This window comes from Cygnus olor, chromosome 4 (genome assembly GCF_009769625.2).
Source record: "Cygnus olor isolate bCygOlo1 chromosome 4, bCygOlo1.pri.v2, whole genome shotgun sequence".
Lineage (NCBI taxonomy): Eukaryota > Metazoa > Chordata > Aves > Anseriformes > Anatidae > Cygnus > Cygnus olor.
The window spans coordinates 45125719-45141218 of record NC_049172.1 but is presented as its reverse complement, the minus strand read 5'-3'; the positions used below and the strand labels follow the sequence as shown (position 1 = coordinate 45141218).

General features: G+C 39.9%; 1 pseudogene; it reads right to left on the bottom strand.

The window, feature by feature from the left end:
* LOC121069967 overlaps nt 1-15500 on the bottom strand; it is a 51254-nt pseudogene that overhangs the window by 29468 nt on the left and 6286 nt on the right.

Sequence of the window (15500 nt, the reverse complement as noted above, 5' to 3'; positions counted from 1 at the left end):
TCAACTCGAGGGCCTTTCTGAATTCTCTCTGAATTTCACTTGCTCTGCTCTTCCGAAGCTCAGTGGTCCATGTGCTAGCGTTTACTAACCTGGCTGTTCTTAGGACATCAAACCACAAGCAGTCAGTGATCTCTACTGAACAGTCTCTACTTGTGTCTTAAATGATTTCCTCACTTGTGATTTACCACCACTGACACAAACCCACCGTCTTGAGCTTTTCTTCAGCAAGGCCAGTATGACATCTATTTAAGTTTTCCATAAATGGCTGCTGTAAATGAGAATGTTCTCATGGTGCAGTTGTACCAGGTTACACGTGAGCACCTGCAATCTGGCATCTTACTTAGCTGTACTAGATCTTTCCTTACTCTCAACTATCAATTGTTGAGGAATTCAGCTTTCCTCCCTTGATCTGAGGACTGATATTGCAGCCTACTGGTGTATTTTTATGCCTTTCTTTGTATTCACTTATGTTGGTCTTGTGTCCTCTCTACCAGGATTTCCAAACTTCTAGGTATTATGGAACTTCTCGGACACACCACTACTCCACAGAGTCTCAATTGCATGGGGCTTTTTTAGCAGCATATAAAGCCACAACAACTTTATCTTCTCATTCCATTACATTTCTGTAATTTTTCAAGATTCCTTCTCTTTGAAGGAACAAATCCTATATTTTTTTCCTGAAACACTGCACTGATTCAAAGGCATGCATGGGTTGTTTTCATTTAACACCCTTACCTAGCACTGTGTTGATTTTCCTTTGTGTTCTTATTTTCTCCCACAGGGGTAGCTTGTATCCCATTCTTTACTGGACACATGGATATCTTTTGCACACATCTTCCAAAAATGCCCCTGTTCAAGTCTGTGTATTTCTTGTCTCCTATTTTGGGAAGAAAAAAAAACCAACTTATTCCCATTGTATGATAGTATTCCCAAATGACTTTTGGAGACAGAACACCATCCGTATGTGTAGATGCTCCACTTTCCCCAAAAGAACCCAGTGACTGAAAAACTTAAATCTACCTTTCAGACATGCTGAAACGCTGAATTATCTTTGCCAAGGCTGGACCTCCAGACTGGAAGGAATATTTCTGAGAAATACTACTGAACTTAATTAAACCTTGTATTTGGAAAAGATCCCAGGATCTTTTAACTCCACCCCTTGTATCAAAAGAAACAAATCCTCAAAGATCAACTTCCAGTTGACTCAAAGTGATGACTATAACCTTGACTACACATACACCTGTAGGATACCCAGTTACCTTTTTCCTATACCCTTGTGTCATTTACTGTAAGTGAAGAATCTCTCAGGCATTCCCTCCTGCTGCCTGCACAGGCAAGAACAGTTCAACAATCCCTCTGTTGGTTACAATGTAAAGCCAGCAGGAAGATTCTAACCCAAGTGCACAACCCACCAACGTGTACCAACACGTAACACCACTGCTTACAAGTCATCCACCAAAACAGTGAATGTGTTCAATTAAGAAAGAAAATAAGTAAACAAGCAAACAACAGCCCTCAGTAAATCAAAACCCACACTCAGGATCGGAGAAAGGAAGAACAAGACAACTGAAGACCGCGCGTATCCTCACATTATCTGGAAGCACGGTAAGTTTCTTCCCGTTGTTTCTCACTGACCTAATACAGTAATGGCATAGAAAGAGAGTCAATACATTCTATGGCAACAAACCACTGAACATGCAAATATATCTATGAACTATTTCAAATTCATCCTCAACTATAAGCGGTGATGAGAGCAAAATGCCAGTCAAGTAAGAGTTAATGTTTATGGAATACTCGTAAGACTGTCAGTCACTTGAATGACCATGGAAGCCCGTGACTTTTCAAATACAGCTTTACTAACGCAGAAAGACGTGCATCATAATGGATTTTGTATAGTGTGTGGGTTTGCTAAAGTCCTTACAGTTCAATTAAGATGTGTTCTTTCTCAGCTGTTCCTAATCAGATTTCCAGCTGCACAAAGCATTTGTGGGCATTTCACAGCCACGGTCCACTAAACCCTTGTAGCCATTCTTTTTTTTCATCCTTTGGAAAGGAACAGATTTGAAACTCACTGGTGCTAGTGCTCTGTATACTAGCAATGGAGGCATGTCTGCAGCTCAAGCTGCAACTAAGATGAATGAATTGATATTATTCATTAAAAGGCAAGAAAAAATCACGATGTTACTATATATAACATGCTGTTTATCAAGAGATTAGACAGATTCCCACTGTACAGAGCCCTGTAACATGTGATGAGCATCACCTGCTGGCCTTGTTAAAAGGCACTTAAAGGCATCCACAAGATAGGATAGACATCCTGAAGGGAAAATCTTCCCGTGCCTTGCAGTCACTAGTCCCAGGCAGAAAGCACCATAGTAGGAAATTCAGAAACACAAATAAGCACTTGAATTATTTTACCGCCATAAAAAGACCAGTTCCTTCAAATTAAGTAGCTTTTCAGAATTGAAGTGGTTATAAATCCCATATGGAAGACCTTTTTTTTTTTTTTTTTAAGAAGATCTTAAGGGTAAGATCTTATTTTGGCAGCAGCAATGAAGACATGTCATAGGCAAGCCTTGGAAAAACTGCCTCAGCTAAGACTCCCCAGCACTTCCTACTGTAACACCATCTCTTCAGTTCTTTAAAACCTTACCAAGCTACAACTGTTTAGACTGAAATTTTCCACACTGGATTTTAGCCAATTTTGTGAGACATTTTTCAGACTTAAGTTTTTTAGCCTCTTCCGATAAAGAAGCTAGGGAAAAAATACTGCTCTTTACAGATTAATGAATTCTGCTGACCTTTCCAACAGCTTGAGAACACTAACTCTTCAGAACCAGGGGGTCACTGCGTACATTTATTTTTGCCAACAATGGAAAAATCCTCCTGAACTTGGCCAAATGTTTGTACATACTGCTAATTTACATATGCAGAAGAGATTTTGATTTAAGCAACTTGATCGCTCGTCCAAACACTGTACAGGAGACAGAGAAGCCATGTATGGGAAGCATAAGTGACTGGAAGCAGACTGAAAGACATGCAAATGAGGAGCCAACGTGACAGCAGAACCATGTGGGCACAGAAGAGGGGTAAAGGGGACTAAATAGCTAAGGCTGTCTGGTAAGGTGAAGGAGTGGGGAAGCAACAGCAGGAGTTTCATCTAGGAGAAAATGCAGGGGGCAGCAAGCCAAGTCTGCACATTCCCCTCAAGAACTGGAATGAAACCCAAATTGCTGTCTAGCAGACAAATGGTGAGACTGCTATCTGCAGAACTATAAGTAATATACCCATTTCCCTGTGGACCCCCAGAGAAGATAACTATGTAGTTATCTTCCCTGCTAAGATACAAATCTTAATTCAAACTACAGAAGTCGGTTGGATTGGAAGTTATCCATCCAGATAAAGAACATCTGCTTTTTTCCAACTTATTCTTCAAAAAAAAAAACAACCAAAAAAACCAAAAAATTTACAAGCAATAAAACAAAGTTGAAGAAAATCAACGACTGCAAAAACCAAACACTGGAAGTCTGTGCAATTTTAATTAGGCTTTTCTGTGCATTTTACGAAGGAGTTTCTGAAGACACAATCACATTATAACTTATATGAGATCCCCACATTTTTTTTTTTTTTGCAGCAAACAATGCTCTGAAAGTAAATTAGCATTGCACGTGAAAAGGAAATGCAGTCTGCAGACCTTTGTTGCAGAATTTAGAAGCTGCACAAAGAAGAAGGCAGGCAGTTAAGAACAAGAAAGGACAGCCCTACAGATGATGCAGTTACAAGCTGCACTTGCAAACTGGTCGTACTCCCTGCTACAGATGCAACCCATTGGGGATGCCAGGAAACTGTGTACCCGTGTAACAGCTATCCTGAGATCATAGGACACTGCCAATCTGCAGAATTATTTTGCATATGAACTAGGGCTATGCTTGGAATAGGAGGGGCTGTCGTAGATGGCAATGTGAGAAAAAAATATTGATTAGGTTAGTGTCTCCAAATAACTGCCAAAAATGGGTAGTTACATTTGTCTGCTTTCTATGACTCAGTTCACCCAAGTAGAAAATACCCTTATCTTCCTCTTTATTTTGTAAAGAACAAAATGGAAAAATGAGATTTTTTGAATGTAACTATTCATGTAGTAAAATGAATTTAGTCTCTGTTGATACTGTTCAGGGCTATCCTCTCTTAATGTCTTTGCCTACAGCTATGTAATTCTAGCAGCTGCCAGTCACGGCATAAAGTAGAGATAGTTGGGGCAACACCAAGAACCTGCTAGTTCAGATTACATAGTTACCACTCTTGTACCTTTTCAAAGATTTTTATCCCTTGAAGTTGCATCATGACCCAAGTGCAACTCATAGACTTCGGCAGCTACCTCTCTACTCTAACTCCTTCAGTCATAGATAAGACACCCTCCCACCCCACCCAGCCAGAGAAGAAGTCATTAACATTTAGGAGGCAAAACCCCAAGGGACTAATATTCTGTTAGTCCTCACCTCATTTTGCGGAACAATAGCAAAAGGCTGGATGACAGCTGCCAGTGGAATGCGAGTCTGTTTGGCCATATCTGAAGATGACAGGAAGCAGTAGGTAGTACATCAGATATAACGAGGGCTGGCATGGCCTAGAACACCCAACAAAGCATGCACAGTGAAAGACTAATAAAAGCAATCTGCCTGTCCTAAAGACAAACCAGAAAAACAACAACAACAACAAAAAACAAGAGCATATGCTAAGTTAAATACTTTTTGTTCTTCCATGGAAGCTTCTGCCCATCTCATGTATCAGCCCACTGCCTCCCCCTGTAGGCAAACCTTTCTTGCTGTTCGAATTTAATGAAGAGATTTAAAATTAAGATTTAATGAAGAGATTTAAAAGTATCAAGAAAAAAAAAGCACAATTACTATATCTCTCTCAATAGAGATTAATTTGAAAATATCCATATCTGAGGTGTTAAAAGGAAATAATATGGATGAAATCCCCAGTGAGAATGTCAACACTGTATGTAAGAAAATGCAGCAAACTGATACTTACTGTCAAGACCACGCTAATGAGCTAGCACTAATTCAGAAGGTAGGATAACATGTGTTAACATGACCATGCTCATATATCCTGCAAGATACAGTGTGCTAAAATCACTACCCCATTTTTGTAGCACACTTTGCTCAGTTCCCTCAATGAGGGACTGCGTTCTGCACTGCAGACAGAGCACTGGAAGTCCAAGCAGTTCAGAAACTGCCTTATGTTCCTTTTTTTTTTTTAAAAAAAAAAACATAACATCAGGCTGCAGATCTGCTCAGTTTCTTGAGAGGAATTTCTTTGTTCGTTAGAACTGCATTATCCCATTCTCAGATAACGTCCAAAAATCTTAATGTGTTCATACGTTTTATATAGCTTATCCAAGCACTGATCAATTAATGCTGGACTAAATGATACCATCAGTTTTATCTATACTGAAGTATCAAGTCTGCTGTCAAGAGCACAGAGTATGGTACTTACAGGGTCTAGGCTGACGCAAATAGAGGTACACTAGCCAAACGAAAACATTAAGCCAACTAGACAGGCTCATACTATGTCCCTATGGTTTGAATAGAATTTTCCAAAATTCTTATCTTAAAACACAACGATGCTAGAGTCAGTACTTTTTATAGCATCCATCTTTTAAAATTTCAGAAGAATCTGAAGCGGGCTTTTTACCTTGAAAACCTTAAAAATGTTTATATTAAGAAGAGAAGTTGTGTCAATTATGCATATTACTTTAAATTCCAGCTAAGGGGTACAAAAGGTGAGGGCAAGGTGATCTCACAGCTTTCACTGGAGTTAACCAAAAGTCTAAGAACTCAGTTCCCCCCTCTGCTTCCACCCCCACACACACACCTGGAGCAATTTTCCCATTTTATGTCCAATTTAGAGTAGGAAGCACCATTTTTAGGTGATAAATGTGAGAATTTAGTCATATATACATATATTTATTTCACTTCCCCCAAGCAGTAACAAGGTCAGTTACCTTGATCTTGGATTATGCAGTCTGTGGTGGACAAGAGGAGGAACCTGTCCTCTTGTGTTTGTAGCATAGATCTGCCCCCCCCCTAGAAGCTTTGTCATTTTCAATTACTTGAATCTGATGAATAAGAAGCAAGAACAGTGTGAGAAAGGTTGGCCATGGATTCAGTTACATCCATAAGAGTTAGACCAAAGTAAAATTATTGTCTTTATATAGAGGTGCCATAACCCATCACATACAAACTTCTAGGATAGTTAAGAACTAGAAAACTATATAGACACAGCTGAGCAGCGTAAACTCACAGCTACAGTTGCCTGTTGGAACTCTGCAGAGGTAACACTACACATAGGGGTTGACCAGACCTATATACAGTGAACAAGGGAGTTGTTCAAAAGCATGTTGACTGCTGCAGTCAGACCATTTTCAGGAGAGTCTAGCCAGCAAACTGAATAGAGTGGTGTGTTTAAATAAGCCTTGTTACTGAATCTGGCCTTGCAAGCTCCAAGATCAAACTTAAGTGCAAACAGGTTGCATCACCTTACTCAGATGTCACATATACCAGGTTATCTTTTGTATGGCCATAATTGTACCAGATGCTGTTCTTAATAAATGAATGTGTGGGTAATTCAATCTGATTGACAATAGTGGGAGGGGTTGGCCCTCAATTCCTGCCCACTAGGCTCTGTGCACAGGATGGTTAAAAAGTGAATGATAAGCTACAGAGAGTACCACCTTCCTAGCTGAGCTATATGTCAGCACTGCAATTTAGAAGGTAGTAATTTCAATCCTCAAGAAAGCCTGTCTGGCCACGAGGTAGTATGTCAACCCTGGAACTCAGTGTTTTCATTCCCTGAGTCATACTACCATGTTGTGAGCTTCCTCCTAGAAAAAAAGTAAAGGAGAGCAATCACAGAAACTTCTGATGAAGCAGCTCTAATCATGTGGCAGGTTTATTCTGGTTGAAGACTAGTGAATTATTTTCATGAAATGCTCAAGAAACTGGCTTTACTACTTAAATTCCCTTTGTGTACACTTTCTATACTGTCACTTCTGCCAGTCCCTCATGCTTAAGTTTGATACTTTTCAGGGTACAACTGAAGTTATATAATGGATATATTGGTCCACACATAAACTGGATCACTGAGACGATACCACTATTCCTTCTCATCCTCAAAGGAGTATCTTTTCAGCAATTCATTTAATGTGTAGCCTAACAGCTGTGAGAAAGAGGAAGGAGGCAGGGAATTTCTGAAACTGCTTTGCCACTGCTGCTGGTATCCATGCAATTGTATCTTTACGCTGCACATGAAATTCTAATAATAGCTGGGGAACTTCAGAAAGCCTCTGCTGGAAAGCAAACAGAAGAAAAACAAAATTAGTCAGCATGGAGTCTATTGATCATTGTCCAAGAGGTATTTCCTAACCACACTGGAATTAATCTACAGCCTGTAACATTTTCATTCTCCTTAAAGTTTTTTTATTGCAATTTAAATACACAATACATTCCTCGGAGCTTGTTATATCTTCTGCTTGATTACTTTTCCCTGCCTGCTTGGCTGGTATACTTATCACTAACTCTTGCATAGAAGGGGAAAAAAAGGCTTTGTTCTAAACAGGTCTGCTGGCTGAAGGAAGCAAACCACTTTCAAGACTTGGCTCTGCAAAGGATCAATTGCATCATGGTATTCTGCAGTTAACTGACCTAATATATCATTGTTCTTGGAAATAATTGTTGACAAAGCCCAGATGCTAGTTTTCATAGATGTTGTCAGAGAACTATCAACCTCTAACATATGTAAGAAAATATAAATCAACAATGGCTACAGATAAGAAGTAAATTTATCTGGCAACACTACTGTATTGTATAATGTAAATATAACAAGAGGAAATAACATGGTCATACTTACTCCTCAGTCTGAGTTAGCTTTTTGCCCTTTGCAGACATTGACCCAGATCGTGGTTTCTTTTAAACATGTCATTTTGATCCTCTCTGTGCTGCTAAAAACAAACCTTTTAACCTATTTTAACAACACTGTCATAGTCAAGGCTGTTTATTCTACATGTGTAATGAAACAAGACATCAGTCCACGCTTTTGTGCCAGACCTCCCGCCACCCTGATGCCTTTTTTTTTCCTAAACGTATTATACAGGATGATTTTGTACTTCTTAAGTAAAAGCACCACACTGAAACACTGAGAATGGTCAGCCTATTCAGGGCACTATTACCTACATTTGCTAATTATACAGAAATTCACTTAGTTTTTTTTTTTTTTTTTTTAAACCACAATGGTGGCAATTGCAGTTGTTACACTAACCTCTAAATGATTACAAAAAAAAAGCATTTTCCAAGATATTTTCAGTTTTTCAGTAAAACCATCACTGGATAAAACAAAGGAAAATCCCAATATAAGGAAGCAAGCTACACCCTACTAGACAGGGTAAGAATTTTACACAAGTGATTTTCCCCCCCTCGCCAGTAAAACACAAACCCTTTCCTGTACAGTAGTACTGCTTCAGAGTACTAGTAGAGGAATGGAAGGTTCCTTCATCCAGACAAGCTTACAGTGTGGTGGTTAATGCACCTAAGTAGAAAGTCCTGTGTCAAAGCTACAAGATAGCCTGCTTCAAGAATCCTGACTCTCCAAGGACCTTTTAACGTGTTCAGCTGATTGCCAAAACCTGTGTAAGTGCGTGCATCAGCATGCTTTCCCCATGAGCTCAGCACATTTCCCCCCCCCACACTTTGATCAGCTGTTCTCCAATAAAAAAACCAAAAAAGTTAAATAGAGCCTGCATCTGACAAGTTACTCCTTTGGGTAATAATTAGACTACTTTATTCAGGACAGATTGACAATCCACATCTTGTTTTATTTTTCCTCTAACACAATTCTAAAAAGAAGAGGCTTTGTCCCACCAGTGCACATTTCAGGCAGCCTTCAACTTCAGAGCCTTCTGAACCTGTAGGAAGCTTAAGCATTACGTATACTCTGAGCTACTGAAATCCTTACAAGGGTGGAAAGATGCTCAAGCAAATAGTTCTGGTTGCCTGTGGAACTCCTGCAAACAGTGACGTGGCTTTTGAGCATGGGACTTCTCAGCTTTTCCATGTTTGCAATTTTAGAGTTCACATACCTGTGCTCTGCACCGTCCTACTTTAGGTGTCTACCTGTTACTAAGTTTAAGCCCTTGGATTCTTTCTGGAGTGGAAAGGAAAAGGTGACCAGCTGCAGAGAATGCAAGTATATCCCTCAGTACTCCTTACTGTCACAATGAGAACTTTGTTGGGAATTCCTATTAATGTACTCTGAGTTGTGGGTATGTCCTATATCAGCTAAAGTTATAAAGCCTCTTCAGTTCTAAACCTAGCACTATGTACTACTCAGTTATTCCAAACTGACAACACAAAGTAAAAAGCCCATGCAGTTAAAAGACTATACAAAAATTGCAACATAACCTATAAACCAAGCCATGTAAATGCAATGGCATTAAATGGAGCAGAAATTTACTTTCATAAAACATTAGTGCCACATGACTTACTGGGCTTGGAATAGAGTCAGGATCAAGCTGCTTCTGCTGTGGACCAGAGAGCTGTGCTGGACTCCAGGAAAGGCACCAGGATAAGACAGTTGATATCCTGCCATCTGAGGGCCATAGTTTGCTGTACAGTACAAATGACCATTGATATAAAGTATTTAAGTTCTGTTATCAATTTTAACATCAGTTTTTTGCCATACAAATCATTCTTATTTCTGCTAAATGCAACTTCTTCCTTTCTGTTTTCAGCAAGTACAAGAAATGGGTTCTTTAGCCCATGCAGGTAAGGTATTTAAAGGTAAACATAAAGCTAGGTGTGACAACTCTAGTTCCAAAATTTTTCAATTATATTTTTTGAGTATAATTAAAGTTTTTGCTATTATATAGCAAAGTAGGATTGCTGGTAGAGGTTATTACAGCTACTCAAACCAGGACTTTCATAGAACGGCTTTTGTTGGAATGGACCTTACAGACCATCCAGTTCCAACCCCTCTGCCACAGGCAGGGACTCCACTTGTTCCAGTGCCTCAGCACCTTCAGAGCGAAGAATTTCCTTTTAATCTAAATCTTCACTCTTTTAGTTCAAAATCATCCTCTTTGTCCTATCACTATCTTCCTTTATAAAAAGTCGCTCTCCACCTTTTTATAGGCCCCCTTTAAGTACTGAAAGGCTGCAGTGACATCTCCCTGGAGCCTTCTCTTCTCCAGGCTGAACAGCCCCAGCTCTCTCAGCCTTTCTTCACAGCAGAGGTGCTCCAGCCCTCCAATCACCCTCATGGCCCTCCTCTGGACCAGCTCTAACAGATCCACATCGTTCTTGTGACAGGGGCCCAGACCTGGATGCAGCACTCCAAGTTAAGCCTCATTCCCTCCCTTGTGGGAGGGAATCCACCTCTGTGGATGTGGCCCAGGATGCAGTTGGCCTTCTGGGCTGCAAGCAGGTACTGAAGGTTCATGTTGAACTTCTCATCCACCAGAAACCCACTAGATTGGTCAGGCAGGATTTGCCCTTGGTGAAGCTGTGCTGGCTGTCTCAGACAGCTCCTTGTCTTGCATGTTCCTTGACACTGCTTCCAGGAGGATCTGTTCCATGAACTTCCCAAACACAGAGTCGAGGCTCTATAGGTGAGGCCTGTAGTTCCCTGGGTCCTCCTTTCCATCCTTTTTTAAAAAGGAGAGCGATGCTTCCCTTTTTCCAGTCACCAGAACTTCACCTGACTGCCAGGACTTTTCACACATGATGAAGAGTGGCTTGGCAATGACATCAGCCAGTTCCCTCAGGACCCTGGGATGCACAGCATTGGGCCCCATAGACTTGTACCTGTTCAGTTCCATCACGTGGTCTTGAACCTGCTCTTTCCTTACTGTGGGAGGGACTCTGCTCCCCCAGCCCCTGAGGTTCAGGAATTTGAGAGAGGTGTGTGGGAAACCTGACTGGCAGTGAAAACTGAAGCAAAGTTGTTGAATACCTCGGCCTTCTCCATGTCCCTTGTTATCAGTTCTTCCTTCTCATTTATCAGAGGGTGTTACACTCTTCTTGGCCTTTCTTTTCTGGCCAGTGTACCTCCAGAATCCCTTAATTTATTAATAATCCCTTTAACATCTTTAACAGGTTCATCTGCATTGGTGAGCACCAGGTCCAGTAACACTTCTCAGGTTGGGTTGCCTAATACCTGGACGAGGAAATTATCCTCAATGCACTCCAGGAATCTCCTGGATCACTTACAGCCTGTTGTGTGGCTTTCCCTGCAGAAATCCGGGTGGTTGAAGCAGCCACCCATCAGGGCGGGTGCCTATGTGTATGATGCTTGTTGCAGCTGAAGCAGGAAGGCCTCATCAGCAGGCTCCCTTTGATCAGGCGGTCTGTAGGAGACCCCAACCACAAGGTGTCCTTTATGGGTCTGGTTCTTAACCTTTACCCACATGCTTTCAGCCTGTCTGTGGCTGTTTCTCAGAGCCAGCTCTGTGCAATCTATCTATTTCTCAACATCCCTGCCTGTCTCTTCTGTAAAGCTTGTAGCCCTTGATTCCAGTGTTCCAGTTGCATCAGTGAGAATCTCCCTACTAACATCAGTCAATGCAAACCAGCCTAGTTAGTTTGACAATTAAAAAGCCGCTGTTTTACTCACTTGTGACAGGTAAGATTAAAACATGTTCTTTGTATTCAATTACAAATCTTTATTGCCATAGTAAAGAGGAGTATCTAAAAAGGAGTACACGACTCCTTTCTATAATATGTTGTACCTTTACCCAATACTAAACAAACATTGTTTCTGATACAAATTAATCTCCTTTTTCTTGTTAAGTTCTCAATAGAGCGATGAACTTTTGAGCAAAACTATATCCTACCTTGAATGCACTGACAGGCAATAACAACTTCCATTCTACAAAAAGGCGGTTAAATTTTCATTTTTCCAAGGCAGCAGAACATCAGCTGTGAGTGGTCGCAGTTCCACCAGTGATTCTCAATACATTTGTTTGTTTGTTTGTTTTCAATTAGATACCAAACATCATTCTTTTCCTTGCTGAGGATGATATCCAGGCCCTGGAGGCTGTCCTGGAAGCTGTTGCAAGTTAGGATTCGGGGAGCCAGATCCAGGGATCCCATCTTGTCTGGCCATAGTAGGCAACAAAGGTTGAGCACAAAGGCCACAAATTATTTGCTGGTGGAGGAACCTGTGATCCAGGTGGCAAAGCCATTTGCTGCTGCGTTGGAGGTGTTGGCTGTGGACCCTGAAAAGATGCTGGATGCCCAGAAGATGTATGAGAGCTCGGAGTAGTGCCAGGACCTGAGCAAGAAATTATTTATCAAATGAGTCAAAAATGACAACCTCCTAATTATGTGTGAAAGACATTCTATTTTTACTCCATATATTTGTAACATACAGGGAATATTGAGTTACATACTGACATGCTTCATTAAGCAGATCGTGAATGTCTGTTCATAAAACAAATCAGATCTCACAGTTGAAGTATGAACTGATTCAGATGTTCAATTTTATTTCCTTCAGCTCTATTTTCAATAAAACCCTACAGCTGGGGTGGGTGGGGAAAGGGAGAAGGAGGCCAGCCTTCAACAATTCTTGAAGAGAATACACATAAATCACTATTGGCTTTTGATATAATATTTAAATTCTTAATGTGAAACAACATTCCTTTTGGCTTAATAATCAATTTCTCTTATGTAGTATTTTTTTTGTTTGTTTGGTCTTCCCATTTCACCATGACAAACTAAATGGAAGTTAAACCCACTCACTTAATCTGTTTTACAACCATCTTCTGGTTTTGATGTTAAAAGATGAAACGTGTGGAAATTATTTTGCACACACTGGTGAGGAATAGTTTGTTGCTTGTAAGATCCAGATTCCAATTAGAATTAAGAGGACCCTGCAAGTGGTTTTCTTTTTGAGACTTAAAATCTGTAAGTGTTCTTTACTTTACAAAACCTGCATTTTTAGTCAAACATCCCCCAAAAGACCTATGTCAAATTAATTTTCAAGAATGCTAAAAAAATAGCAAATTAGGTTTGGAGCAAAAAGACTAACGTTAATAAACGAATACTAAAACTTATCTTCTGTCAGACTTGTGAACTGAAAAAAGTGTCACATGCAAATCATGCTCAGGTTCTCCACTGGTGTACACAAACATTGATCCAGCAGCATAACAAGCCATGAATTTCAGTACTCGGTCAAGTTACACCAACTTAGCCTTACCTCTAAGCAAAAATCAGAAGAATAAAGCCCAACATAGGGGCATAACTATAAAGACCCCATGTCTTCAGTGCTCTGAAGGGTATCTCAACATTCCCGCATGTAACAAGATAAGCAAGAACGTTACATAATTGTTGCTGGATGAAATATAATGAAGGCAGGAAGAAAATTCTTTTTGCTACAAATAATATGAGTTGCTGCATATGAAGTGCTGAAACTGCTGAATATGAAGTGCTGCTGTAGAGGTGCTGGGCCACACTTCATCCTGTATAGAACTATCTGACTTAATTGTGCACTTGCAGTTCAGTACTGCAAGGCTAAATTCAAGTCAAAATTATTTTTTCTAAGGTAAAGAACCAAGTTTTCACAAGCCATTGTGCAAATGGAGAATCAGACCCCTGGCAGTTACACAACTTTCATTAAACTCAAGTTTGTAACCTGTCAAGTCAGAGAAGGAACAATGATATAGCATCAGTGCAGCCTGAACTGAAAAGTTCATCTTTACACATATCTTACGATGATATCAGCCACTGAAGTGATCTTAGTTTAGCAAACTCGTCCTCATAAATGCCCTGGCCACAGAGAAACAAGATGCTAACTAAATTCCATTGCTTTCCAGTCAAATGGTAAATTTGACCAGGAAATACTCAGAAAAAGCAGATATAGCCAGACTGAAAATTACTGATGGGAAGCAATTTATGTGGAAGAATCACATGATCACATCTTTGCCTCATGTTTTAGTTTTAACCCCATATTAAATGCAAACAAAAGTTAGATGAAAAACTAAACTATAAGTTTTGGGCAAAAAAGAATTAAGATAAGAGAGAAACTATAAAAAGCTGAGAAAAACAAAACAATGCCTGTATATTATTGATCATGTCTTGGCTGTCACTGCCAGCATCAACAAATAACGAGAAATGACAGATAAGGTAACCAACATGTATGGAAAGTTCAACAAATTTTGATTCAGAACTAACTCAAGAACACTGATGTAAAAAACAGGATGAGAATACAAATGTAAGAACTTGAGCAAATGATAGTGGGCAAGAATTTATTATCTGCTTATATACAAGTTCATTAAGTTTCTAATTATTATAGTCTTAATAGCTTTAACTCAGGAAAAAGTCAAACAGATAAAAATGATTACCATAGCTATTTATCTGCGTGCTGTTGAGCTGGTTAGCAAGTTGTGTTGTAGATGAAGTAGATGCAGTATTTGGGTAGGCTGGCTGTGACTGATGACTGTAGGGAGGATAGAAAGGTCCTGTATTGTTTGGAGGTGGAGGGCCTTGAAACCTGAAGGGAAAAATGAGTGTGGTTATGCAAGGAACTACATCAACCAGTCATAATCCCAGAAGGTCCAATGCCTTCTCAAGGGTGGTGCTGAAACAATTAATTAGGTTGACCAAACTTTCCAGAGAATTCTCATGTTCTGCTCAGAAAAAGTGTATTTTTGTTAAAATAGTCATGAAGCACAAAGAGAGAATGCATTTTTTCGAACATGTTTGTTTGTACACTTATTAGAAACAAAGAAGCTTGAGTATTCCATGGAGAAGAGACAGAGTTAGTAACTATATGAAAGCTTGAAGATCAAGAAACTGAAGCTTCTGAACTTAGCACATCCCTCCATCCCTTTTCCATGCTTATGAAGGAAGCTCCCCTATAAGGGATGAATGAAGAGTATTCAGAGAATATCTGAAAAGAGAAGGCAATGGACAGAGAAACTGTTAAGGACTTATCAGTTATAGAGGGAAGAGGAGGATGAAGGTGGAGAAAAACTGCTCCATGGTTACCAGACACAGGAAAGTATAAAGGCAAGAGAAAGAACTGAAGAAAAGAGGTAACACGTGACACTATTTCATTCTGATCAAATGAGATCTCAGGCTATCTCCCAGATATCTACATTGTTTTATCTACAAGCATTTTAAAAACTGAGGACAGTCCTAGGTATATCAAGAGAAGAATTCACTTTCCTTAAAATTTTGATAAGGAGACATCCTTTCCTAGGATAGCAGCTCGCAGCAGTTCGGGAATAAAACAAGATCAGGTAAAAACCAAAATCAGGTAAAAACAATAGGCGTGTAGCTGTCAGGACAGTGACCAAAACTTAGGGAAGAGAATCAGTATTTTGCTGGGCTGGTCATGTCACCTTGACTTTCATTTTCCTTGTTTTCAGAACAACCACTGCTTCTCCCGGTCCATTTGTACACTTTTTTTTTTTTTAAACAACAGATGACCAGTCTCTGTGAGTT